The sequence below is a fragment of the Magnolia sinica genome, chromosome 10, assembly GCF_029962835.1.
Source record: "Magnolia sinica isolate HGM2019 chromosome 10, MsV1, whole genome shotgun sequence".
Classification (NCBI taxonomy): domain Eukaryota; kingdom Viridiplantae; phylum Streptophyta; class Magnoliopsida; order Magnoliales; family Magnoliaceae; genus Magnolia; species Magnolia sinica.
In genome coordinates, this window is record NC_080582.1 from 7780048 (window position 1) to 7794047 (window position 14000).

Here is a 14000-nt window from a genome sequence, read left to right on the forward strand (position 1 = left end):
TGTATTAGATTTTCTATATTCAAAATGGCACCTCGCATCATTCCTTCCCATCAAGGCTATATAGGATTTGGTTTTGATTTTATAGTACCTCAAACGGTAATATTAGTAGAAATATTTCTGAAATGTTTTGCAACATCTACAGTGACATCACTGGTAAAACAGCATTGGCTGTATCCTAAAATGAACTGGTAAAACAGATGGACAGCATGGAAAAAACATATACATCGCAGTGGGCCCCACAGAGTAAACTCTGTATGCTATAGTGACCATGAAATATGAGCAGTCAAAAGTATCTGGCATTGTCAAGGAAGGTGGACCACCATGTTGATGTTATGAAAGCAACAGCATTGGCTGCTTCTTTATGTTTTCCATGAGCTTTTTTTTATCCTTCTTTGTTGACTCCTTTTTCTGCCACTTGATTGAAAATAGCATATAGGCCATAATTTCATTACCTTCCATTACAGATTATCACTATTTTCAGTTGTAGGGCATTTCCAATGACAGAAGCATTTCTCCCTGCTTTTGTTAAAACAATGTTGGGGAAGTTGAATTCTCTACTTCAGCAGGAGTTTGAATTAGAATGTTAAAACAATGATACTTCTCCAAAATAACAGGTTTCAAGAATTATGGGTATTGGGAAGGGAAATATCAAATTGAAATAAATACTTTGGGGGCTTGATACTTTTAGTTCCAACTTGTATTGAGATCTTCATTGTCATCATCTTCCAATCATTTATATACATCTATGTCAGCACATCATATTTGAAGATCACATTGCCTTCTATTGTCAATTGTCCAACTGTTAAAGTGTCTTCTTGTTGGCAACACTGGGTTGATCTCATTCATTTCACTGAGCCTGTGTGGAAATTAGAACTTTTTAGGGTCCACTTAGGGACCATCCTCAGCCAGCTTTGAGTTTATTTAGCCTTGGATTTCAGATGAGCATGAATATACATCTTTTGATTCCTTGAAGGATATATCAATTTTATGCATCATTTTATTGGTTTTTGGTTCTTTATTTGCAATATTGAAGGATAATTTGTTTTTCACTTCATTCTGATGTAAGCTGCACACTCTTGCTGCGTTAGGACCCGAATTTGGTTCACCTCCTTCCTTCATGAGGAAGAAACTGGTCTCAATTTTGAGTGAGAGTGGCAGAACCTGTTCATTTATTGATGATGTTTCAATAGTGAGGCGATATGCTGCTAGATCATGCCATGCGTTCCCAGTTTCTTCTGGTGATGAAGCTCTTTCAAAGGCCAGAAAGGAGGTTGAGAATGAACTATGGCTGTCCTCTAAAAATAGAAATAAAAAATCTCCTCATATTAGTTTTGCATCGTAAGTAAAGGTTTTGATGTATTTATTTGCACTGTAGGTAAAGAATGACAAAGTAAGCTTCATTTGGACCCAATACTCAGAGTTGTACTCTTATTTCAAGAAGCAAGCAGGAGGACAGTGACAGATTGAATGGTCAAGTTGCTGAGATGATCTCATTGCTTACATGTCGTGAGAAGTGTGCAACAAAGAACCATGTACCGGTCATGGAGATACAGCTATCGTCCGAAGGTACATAACTTATGCCTACTCTATGGATTTACTAATCCAGGTTTCTTCTATATTATTTTTCAATTCTCTTTCTTTGGTTATTATTGATGCCATTCAGGTCCAAAAGTACAGCATCTTTTTTTATTCTTTGGTTTTCTCTTTTGTATCTATATATGCATATATGACTGTTTTCATGAAACCTGATTGCTGGACGTTTGAATCATGAAAGTTTCTGACTCTTTGTCATGCAGTCAAACATTAAGGTACTCTCATCACTTTCATTGTTTTTCGAATGTTATGATTTGAAGTTACATACAAGGGAAGTTTGGTGAGTATTGCCGAGATACTGATCACTGGTGATGATGCATCTTGACGTAGGGATGAACGTGATGAGGATAACTACTCCGAATCCACGGAGCTTCTCTGGACTCCTCATAGAGACTTCTCGAATCCACGAGGAAAGAAAGCAGAAAATAGAAATCAATTCTAATAAATTCGAAATTGATTAATTGATGAATAAAAACGAGTTCACAACCCTTTAAAGAGGGGTACCAAGCAATGAGAAAGAAATTAGAATCAAACTACAACTCAAACTCTTAGAATCCGCGACTTACTATAAATAGTAAACTTACTATTTATAGACGGTCGTGATATCTACTAGTGCGCAAGGTTTTCGGTCAAAAATAGTAAGTGTCCTATTTGGCTTCACCAAACTGTTCTCCTAATTATTCTAAGCTCTTTTCACGTTGGGCGCAACTCCTAAAGCCCGACGGATGAAGAGTTATAATCAAACTAAAACTTACTATTTATAGTAAAAACGAAATTAAAACAGGGAAACAACAGTCAATCCAGGGGTTTTTCGCAATTTCGGGCTGCGCAACTTGGCGTAGCGGGGTTGGTTGGCTTCAGTAGCTCGTTCTACCCCAAAATCATATATTTTACGTCAGATAACTCATTCCGGATTGCAAGATACGCCCGATTTAAGGTTCAATGGTCTGGATCACTTCTGTCGTCGACCGGGCCTTTTCTGATCCATCTTGGCCATGTAACTGTCCGTGACCCGCTCTACATCAGTCTCCTCCACTTCAAAAGAACTCGTCCTTGAGTTCTCGTCATGCTCTGGTTCATGATACTCGGTCAGGTCCACGACATTGAAAGTCTATGAGATTGCCATGTCATCTGGAAGATCAACAATATAAGCGTTGTCATTGATCTTTCGGATGATTGGGACGGGTCCAATCTTCTTATTTTTCAACTTATTATACGTCCTGGTCAGAAATCTCTCTTTGCGCAGATGGACCATAACGCGGTCGCCCACGAACACTTTTTGTTACCGATGCTTGTCCGCTTGTTCCTTGTACTTCTCGTTCGAGGCATGTAGCTTGGTCTGCACTTCTGCATGGATGCCCATGATCTTGTCTGCCATATGTTCTGCTGCAATGTTCGTGCCTGAATGCTTGGGTAGAGGGACCAAGTCAAGTGTGTGGCGAGACACTCGTCCGTAGATAATCTGGAACGGTGATCTCCTTGTCGAGCAGTTCATCATGTTGTTGAATGCAAACTCTGCTTGGGATAAGGACAAATCCTACTGCTTCGGTTTTTCTCCTAAAATACAACAAAGGAGGTTTCCCAATGTGCGATTCACAACTTCGGTGTGTCCATCAGTCTGTGGGTGGTAAGCACTGCTGAATTGAAGTCGTGTATCGAATCGATTCCATAAAGTTTACCAAAAGTGGCTTATAAACTTCGTATCACGATCGGAAGTAATGGTCTTGGGGACCCCGTGTAGCCGAACGACCTCCCTGAAAAATAAATTCGCCATGTGTGTTGCATCGAGGGTCTTCTTGTATGGGATAAAATGCGCTATCTTTGAGAAATGATCTACCACCACGAACACCGAATCCATGTCGCGTTGTGTTCGTAGGAGACCAAGCACGAAGTCCATTGATAAATCCTTCCAAGGACCGTCAGGCACAGGTAACGGGGTGTAGAGGCCCGTATTATGAGATTGTCCCTCAGAGGTCTGACAAACATGACAACGTTGTACGGCTTTTCCCACATCGCGTACTAACTGCTGCCAGTAATACCGCTCTTCCACAAGAGCTCACGTCTTATCTCGCCCTAGGTGTCCACCAAGGCCACCTCCATGTAACTCCTGAATAATCTGCTCCCTCAGAGAACTTTGGGGGATGCACAATCAATTCCCTTTGAAGAGAAAATCGTCCTGTATATGAAGGTCATTGGGGTGACCTTCTTGACACTTCATCCAAGAATCTTTGAAGTCCTCATCCTCGGCATACAGCTCCTTGAGACAGTCGAAGCCGACTACCTCGTTGCTCATTGTAACTAGTAGTGATGCACGATGGCTAAGTGCATCAGCCACCTTGTTCTGCTCCCCTGACTTGTGCTTCAGAACGAACGTGAATTCCTGTAAAAACGCAACCCATGTAGCATGCACATGATTCACGTTAGTCTGACTATTAATAAACTTTAATGCTTGACAGTGTATAAAACAAACTCTCTTTGAATCAGATAATGCTGCCAATGTCGCAGCGCCTGAACAACTGCGTACAACTCAAGCTCATAAGTCGACCACTTCTTTCGGGCTTCGCTGAGCTTCTCGCTGTAGAAGGCTACTGGCTTGCCTTCCTGTGATAATACTCTTCCAATTCCGACGTATGAAGCGTCATACTCAACCTCAAACAATTTATCAAGATTAGGAAGCACTAAGACCGGTGTTGTAGACAAACGATGCTTGATCTCATGAAAGCTCTTATCAGCTTTATCGGTCTACTAGAACGGTCATTTTTTCATGCAATCTGTTATAGGCGCGACTATGGTGCTAAAATCTCGCACAAATCAACGATAGAAATTCGCCAACCTGTGAAAACTCCTCACCTCATGAATGTTTGTCGGGATCGACCATTCCCTAATAGCTCGCACCTTTTCATCGTCCACACGAATGCCTGTGGACGTTACAACAAATCCTAGAAACAATAGGCTGTTAGTTAAAAAACTACACTTCTTCAAGTTGAGGTACAACTTGTTAAGTTGTAGGACCTGTAGCACCTGCTTGAGATGTTTCCTGTGCTCCGCCTCATCCTGGCTATATATCAATATGTTATCAAAATATACTACCACAAATCGGCCAGTGAACGGTTTTAGAACTTGATTCATCAAATGCATAAAAGTACTTGGTGCGTTCGATAGGCCGAAGGGCATGATCAGCCACTTATACAACCCTTCCTTGGTCTTGAATGCCATTTTCCACTCATCACCGGGTCGAATACGAATCTGATGGTACCCGCTCCTTAGATCTAGTTTAGAGAACAGCTTGGCCCCTTCTAACATATCGAGCATGTCGTCCAACCGTGGTATTGGGAACCGATATTTGATGGTGATTTTGTTGATTGCTCAGCTGTCGACACACATGCGCCCGCTTCCGTTTTTTTTGGCGTTAATAATGCTGGTACGGCACATGGGCTCATGCTCTCTCTCAAGAGATCCTTACAGATCAATTCCTCCACTTGCCCTTGAAGTATCTCACACTCCTTCAGACTCATCCGATAATGAGGGCGATTGGGCAAGCTAGCCCCATGGATGAGGTCTATGTGATGTTAGATGTCCCTCATGGGGGGCAATCCATCAGGTAAATTCTCAGGCCAGACTTCTTTAAATTCGTTTAGCAACAGTCTTAAACTTGGAGGGATGTTTGAGGGTTCCTCTTCCTCGCCATTCACTACTACGGCGTATACCTCGCCAGTTTCCTTGGATTCCTCCATGAAATCCCGAATGGTCAAGAGGGAACTCCCCTCCACTTTAGAGGCTTCAGGGTGGTTCTCTGGTGCCATAGGGGCAAGGATTATTTTTCGACTATCCTTGACGAATACGTAGACATTATCTCGTCCCCGATGGGTCGCATCACGGTCCGACTATCAAGGTCGACCGAGTAACATATGACAAGCTTCCATATCGATCACGTCACAAAGTATTTGATCCTTATAATTTTTGCCAATTGAAAACGAGATAGTGCATTGTTCAGTTACCTTAGTCTCATTCACCTTTTTTATCCAGCCAATTGAGTATGGGGAAGGATGTTTCATCGTTGGTAGCCGCAACTTGTCCACCATTACTCTCGAGACGATGTTTTCACTACTACCACTGTCTATGATCACATCACAGACCTTTCCATTGACGGTGCACCGAGTACGAAATATATTGTGTCGCTGTGGATGTAATTCCTTTCGTGGGACATACAGTAATCGCCTCACAACTAGAAATTCGCCACGATCCTCGCCCGTCACTTCATCACCACCTGCTATTTCTTCAGTGGTTTGTTCATGTTCATTAAAGCAATGGTCTTCTTCTATGGCCTCATCTTCAGTGCCCCCTTCGTTTATAGTCAAGTGTGCTGCGGGACGTTGAGGACAAGTGTTTGATAAGTGGCCTGGTTGGCCACAGCGGTAACAATTGTTTGACCTTGGCCGAGCATAAGGATTTGGAATCCTACTCGGACCCGCTGTTGTGGGTGCTGCACGTTGAGGTCTGGATGAGCCACTCCCCATATCACAGTTTGCGGTTGTAGGAAGTTGAGGTACTGGGTCTTTTCCTCGTGGCAGCACTGGATCCTGCGTGGGACCCATCATAGGGGGTCGAGTTGAAGGATATGGACGAGCAGGAGCTCTTGCAAGTTGTGTTTCTGCCCTACCTACCAATTGAACTACTTCATCCACGGTCCCGACTGGGTACATTTGAACTTAATCCTGAATTGTCAGTCGTAACCCACCTATAAATTGTACCACCTTCTATGACTCAGATTCTGATAGATCGTTTCGTGTAGCCAACCGCTGGAATTCTTCAGTGTAATCTTTGACAGTTTGATTTTCTTGTCTACAATTTTGATATTGCTGGAATAATATCTGCTCATAATCACTGGGGAGAAATCATGATCGAAGAAGACGTCTCATCCGTGGCCATGATGAGATGGGCGCCTTGTTCTGGCGGGCTCGTGAGAGTTGTAATTGTTCCCACCACGTAGAAGCACTAGATTTTAATTTAAACGCTACCAATTTTACACTTTTATGATCTGTCACGTCCATGTAATCAAAATATCTCTCTACTTCGGCTAGCCAATCGAGAAAATCTTCTATACGTAATAAACCGTTAAAACTAGGAAGTTCAGCCTTACCTTGATAGTCTCTTTCCGCACGATCTAGATGATCACCTCCATGGATTGGTCATCAAGTAAAACCCTCATTAAGGTCCTCGTCGCTGGAACTTAAATCATCTGGTGTAGCCGTACGGTTTGCCACTGGTAGTGCTCTACGAAAATCGGAGTTGTGTCGTACAACAACCATGGGCGGTGGAGCCACTATGGGTGGTGGAGCACCGCCTAGGGCTAGGAGCGGAAGTAGCTCATCCGTAAGACGGTTGAGAGTTGCCTGCCGCCCTTGCATGGTCAACAGACTCCAAGTGGAAAGCTTCCATTCTTTCCGAAAGATAATGAATCCCTGGATCACCGTCCACAGGATTTTGATTCATACCTTCGTTGTTTGCCATCGGTCCGAGGGGAATCCTCGCTCTGATACCAATTGACGTAGGGATGAACGTGATGAGGATAACTACTCCGAATCCATGGAGCTTCTCTGGACTCCTCACAGAGACTTCTCGAATCCACGAGGAAAGAAAGCAGAAAATAGAAATAAACTCTAATAAATTTGAAATTGATTAATTGATGAATAAAAATGAGTTCACAACCCTTTAAATAGGGGTACCAAGAAATGGGAAAGAAATTAGAATCAAACTACAACTCAAACTCTTAGAATCCGCGACTTACTATAAATAGTAAACTTACTATTTATAGACGGTCGTGATGTCTACTAGTGCGCAAGGTTTTCGGCCAAAAATAGTAAGTGTCCTATTTGGCTTCACCAAACCGTTCTCCTAATTATTCTAAGCTCTTTTCACGTTGGGCGCAACTCCTAAAGCCCGACGGATGAAGAGTTATAATCAAACTAAAACTTACTATTTATAGTAAAAACGAAATTAAAACAAGGAAATGACCGTCGATCCTGGGGTTTTTCACAATTCTGGGCTGCGCAACTTGGTGTAGCAGGGTTGGTTAGCTTCAGTAGCTCGTTCTACCCCAAAATCATATATTTTACGTCAGATAACTCATTCCGGATTGCAAGATACGCCCGATTTAAGGTTCGATGGTCTAGATCACTTCTGTCGTCGACCGGGCCTTTTCTGATCCATCTTGGCCATGTAACTGTCCGCGACCCGCTCTACATCACATCTCCTGTAGTTCACTTTTCTTTATTCTTTTTTGCTTTCCGTTTAATAAGTGACAAACAGAATGCTAATGAAGCACCTTCATGATCTCCAATACGTTTTGGTGTTGAGATAGATTATTCATAATGTGGCTTATACATGTTGTCCTGGCAGATTCGTTCAACATGCCCACATACATAGAATAATATGGTGGAACGTGGATACACCAGTAACACCACAACCTTCTTTTTTCTTTTTTCTTGTAGTGTGAACACCATTAAAAGATCTCTAAAAACGGATGAACAGGGTAGATTTCTCAAAAACATCTCTGTGGGCCCCACTCACCATCCTTGCGCAGGAACTCCTCGCGGAATGCCTTCGCAGGAAATCTGTGTCCCTCTATGTGTTAAGAGAACTGACTTCTAGGTTTGCTATCTTTAGCCAATTCTTATCTGTTCGAGTGCGTTTCTATTAACTTCTGTAGTCCTCATTAAATTTATCATTAATATCACTAATTAGATGTTTGTTTCTTCCACGAGCGTGTGGAAGCATGCTCATACACGCCGTCACACGTGCCAATATGAAACATGTGTAATTGATCAGATCTTTCCATCAGGTGGGCTACATAGTTTAGATATTTTATACTTAAAACAGGGCCATTTCACACCTCTGGTAGGCCACAGATTACAAAACAAATAGGCGTCTGGGAGAAATTGTTATAGCCATCGGATTACTTTCTACACTGTGGCCCACCTTTAATGTGAAACTGGATGATTTTTTAGGTACAAGATCTAGGATATATTTCCAACCATATATAAAACTCAGAAATTATACACGTGTTCTATATCGCACGTGTGCTTGAGTGTAGATGGGAAGGGCTCTCCACGCGTGTGGGATTAATTAGCAAACCCGTGCTTATCAGTATTTAAACCAAGATTAACTCGGTGTGTGAGCTACCCAAAAAATAAATAAATAGTGTTTTCATTGCAGCTCTCTTCTCAAGTGTCTAGGTTGACTCTACTACCCTATCTTTTTTCTTTTTTTTTTCCTACAAGGGAAATGATATTTCTACCCCCTAAAAATGAGGGTTCGCACAACAAAGAGTAGCCTGATTATCACAAAAGATAGATATGGCAGGAGTAGGTTTTGACTAATACGAGATTTCCAACAGTAGGTATCTTAGCCATTTACCTTCTTTACAAGCAGCGCCAAGTGCAATAAACTCACTTTCCATTGTAGAGTGAGATATGCACGTTTGTTTCTTAGATGCCCATGATATTGCTCCTCCTCTAAGAGTGAATATCCAGCTACTTATAGATTTAGATTCTATGCTATCTGTATTTTAGCTTGCATTGCTGTACCTTTCAAGTACAACGGGATATGATTTATAATGCAGTCCATAGTCTATGGTTCCTTTTAGATACTTTAAAACTCTCGAAATCGCATTCTAGTGTACTTGTCCTGGATTATTGGTATACTTGCTTAGCATTCCTACAGTGAATGCTATATCGGGTCTAGTGCAATTTATTACATACATTAAACTCCCAATAGCACTCGCATATTCTTGTTGTGTTTTACATCTACCAGTTTTTTTAACCAATTTAATACTTGGATCAAATGGGATTGAAACCGGTTTATCATCATAATGATTAAACTTATTTAACACTTTCTCTAGGTAATGAGATTGTGTTAAGGCTATTCCATCATTAAGATTATAAATCTTAATACCTAATATTACATCGGCTTTACCCATATCCTTCATGTCGAAGTTGGTACTTAGAAACTTTTTAGTTTCTTTCACACAGTCCTCATTTGGTCCAAATATTAGCATATCATCTACGTATAAGCAGATATTTATTTGATCTTTAATATATATGCACTTATTTGCTTGGTTTACTCCAAAACCATTAGATTATACTACTTGATCAAACTTCTCATACCATTGCTTAGGAGCTTGCTTGAGCCCATAGAGAGATTTGACCAGCTTACACACTTTCTTCTCTTGCCCGGGTTGAACAAACCTTTAGATTGTTCCATATAGATTTCCTCATCTAGATCACCATTTAAGAATGCCGTTTTGACATCCATTTGATGGATTACTGGGTGGTGAATTGCTGCAAGAGCAATTAAAGTCATAATGGTAGATATTCGAGCAACAGGAGCATATGTATTGAAAAAATCGATACCTTCCTTTTGTCTAAATCCTTTGGCTACCAATCGAGCTTTAAACTTATTTATGGTTCCATCAAGATTGAACTTTCTTTTAAAAATTCACTTACATCTGATAAGCTTTAAACCTGGTCGAAGATCGGCCAAACACTAAGTATTATTTGAGACTATGGAATCCATTTCATCGTCTATGGCTTCCCTCCAAAACTATGTAGCAGGAGATGAGAGAGCTTCACTAAGTGTTGATGGATCACTTTCAATACTTAGTGGTAGAGTAATCTCCTTTTGTATTTCATTTCTATCCCCTTTTATAAGGAACATATAGAAATCTGGGCCCAAAGATGTTTCTTTTCTTACCCTTTTCGATCTCCTTGGTTCATTTCCTTCTGAATGAGTGTTAGATTTATCATGAAAGTTGTTAGACTCTTCGTTCATTGATTCTATTATATTTTCATCAACCTGCATTTTTGTATGATTATTCATATAGTTTTTGTATACTGTATTTTCAAAAAATATAGCATCCCTAGACTCCATAATCATATTTTTGTCAGCAAAAGAAGTTTGTTCTAAAACCAGGAATCTATATAGGGGACTATGAATCCCATAACCCACAAAAGCACACCTGATTCCTTTAGGACCTAACTTTACTCTCTTAGAATCAATAATCTGGACTTCTGCTATACTTTCCCACACTTTGAAGTAATGAAGATATATAGTTTCTTCTTTTTCCATAATTCATATGGAGAGATATCCAACTTTTTGTGTGGGATAACATTTAGAATACGGTTTGCTATTAACAATGCTTCCCCCCACAAATTCATTGGTAATTCAGAATTTAATATCATACAGTTAATCATCTCAACTAATGTCCCATTTTTATATTCCGTTAGGCCATTTTGTTGAGGTGTGTAAGGTGCCGTAAATTCATGGATTATACCATTTGATTCACAGAAGTCGTTGAATTCATTAGAAGAGTACTCACCCCCTCTATCACTTCTGAGGGCTTTAATCTTTACATTCAACTGATTTTCCACTTCGGCCTTATAAAGCTTAAACTTTTCAAAGGCTTCATCTTTAGATTTTATCAAGTATATATAGGAAAATCTAGTGAAGTCATCGATAAATGTGATAAAATACCTTTTTTCTCCACGAGTTAATGTATTATTTAAATCACAAATATCGGAATGAATTAACTCCAAGGGTTGTGATTTTCTCATGCCAATCCCAAATGGTTTTCTGGTTATTTTAGAATAGGTACACACATTTGATTTCCCTTCTTGTTGAATTTCATATTTTGGTATAAGTCCTAGGATCATCATTCTTTTCATTGAATGATAATTAACATGACCTAGTCTAGCATGCCATAAAGATATAAAATCCACTATATAAACAGAAACATCATTATTATTATTAATATTCAGTTTAATCATACCATTACATGAATATCTTTTGCCAACAAACATACCATTCTTAGTGATAACCAGCTTATCAGACTCATTCACTATTTTGAATCCTCTCTTATTGAGAAGATCGCTTGACACTATATTTTTAGACATGTCAGGTACATGCAATACATTTGTTAGTGTCAGTCTTTTGCCTGATGTAAACTGAAGCTCGACTGTTCTTTTTTCAACAACGTTACTCATCTTTACTTCTTGTCCAGTTGTAATACCTTCATAGCTCTTGAAGATGTTTCGGTCCTGCGATATGTGAATGGTTGCACCAGTATTTAGCCACTATTCACCATCGGATATTACTGTGTTAGCTTCAGTAACCATTACAACAAGTTGGTCTTCTGCCATGTTAGCCTGAGCTTCCAGTTGTTTCTTCCTGTGTCGACATTCCTTTATGTAGTGTTCAGACTTATTGCAGAAGTGACACTTGCCCTTTTTCTTAAACTCTGTATCTTTTTTTGGGGGAATAGATTTGGAGTTTTGAGATTTTGACTTGTCATCTTCTACTATATTTGCTTTGAAATGATTTTTCGAAACACTTTCTTTCTCGTCTTGGTTTCTGAACTCTTCTTCTATACGAAGATGTCGTTGAAGCTCTTCAAAATTGTACTTCCTCTCATCATGTTTCAGTTTCTTTTTATAATCAAACCATGATGAGGGTAATTTTGCAATTACTACATCGACCAGGAATTCTTCAGGAAGATCTATACCACCAATCTTCAATTCATCAACCAAGTTCTGAAGTTCGGTTACTTGGGAGAGAATTAGCTGATCATTTTTAAACTTGAAGTGGCCATAATTGTCGATTAGAAATTTCTGAGTACTGATTTCTTTAATTTTATATTTTTGATCCAATTTTGTCCATAGATCTTTAGGAGAGGATATTTTACGGTACGAATTATAGATAGAATTAGCGAGGGCATTTATGATATGACCTTTGCATAGAAAATCATCCTCCTTCCTTTTCTTCCGTTCTTCCTTCACTTGATCTGAGTTGTCTTCTTTTGGCTCAGGTAGAGAAGACAGATCATCATTTAAAATGTATGATAACTTGAGAGTAGTCAGAAAGAAAAGCATCTTCTGCTACCGTCTTGAGAAAAATTGACCGTCGAAACGATCCAGTCGTATAAAGTCTTGGTTCATAACTTGAATGGAATGAATTGCCTCTATTGTGAAAAGATAATAAATCTGTCTTGAATGTTAGAAATTGAAAGTGTTTTTTGTACACAACGGAGGATAGAAGAAAATGATAACGAAACGATCACATTTATCGGGTTCAAGGCTCGACTTGAACAGTCAATTTCTCAAGACAGATTTGCTCCCCTTTTTCTGGAAGTTCCAGTAAGTGCAAACGAAGGAAATCTGTAAATTGTCTTCAGGATACAATGAACTCTCAATCTGATTTTCAACACGAAATTTTGCACATTTAAGTGTTGAACAGATCACTAGTTTTGACACCGATATGCCTTAAGACGTTAAGAAAAAACACAGCAAGAGATCAGATTGAAAGTAATTGCACAGAAGATGATATAATCTTAAAGATTAAGAGTTTTTTTTACTTCTGGATTATAGTATCCAGGATTTATATCAATTGAAAAGTTATGAATTTCTTCCTGAAGAGGTGCTAAAGTGTCTCTTCAAGAAATCCATACCCATTCACAGCAAATAATTGCCTTCCATGAAAGGACATGACTCTTTGTCTTATGACAGTTATTTCTGTACCCATTCAGACAGAAGCAGTTATCCAACAGGAAAAACTGTATCCACATAAGCGACACATGGCATAGAGTACTAAAAAGACTAAGACTCTCTGAGCTCCTTACGACGATGCGCACGTGCTAAGTGCGCCTAATAAAGCGCCAAAAAGCGCCCAAGCAGCGCGCACGGACGGTGCGAAATTGTCCTTGAGGAGATTTAAACTCTGGTTGCATAAACAAAAACCCATTCTCTTACCAACTGGCTATACACACTATTTATGTAAAGTTTAAATAATTAATATATTTATTTACTTTCTAAAAATAACTTTTATTTTTGAAATTTATTTTTATTCTAAAAAACACAACAATGAATAGATAGGTGCTTCCTAGCTACCAACTGCCATGAAGCCAGTTGATGGACAAACTGATGTCTACCACGCTCTTGTGAATCACGATTGTCTAACACAATGAAGCATAGTATCTCAATGAACAAACTGTGGTCTTAATGACCATCTTGCCACGAAGCAGCTAACCAGGCATTTAGCTTTGCACCTGATGAACTTCTTGCCACAAATAGGCAGTTGATCTCAACGAGTGCCTCACCACGAATAGATTATCATTAGTTATACATTATGCTCTCCTAATGAATTCCTTATTTCCTTTCCATTTTCTTTAAAGCTGACTATAATTACAATTTAATTATTAATTTCATCGGCTTCGGCTTAGTTTGGTTTTTCAAAATTTATATATTGTTTCATTGTTGAACAGTACAAGCTACCATGTGCTTAATTGAAAGTCCTTTATCCAAAGGCAAAAAGAAAAACTCATTAAAAAGATGAACCATCCTCTTTATAAATCACAT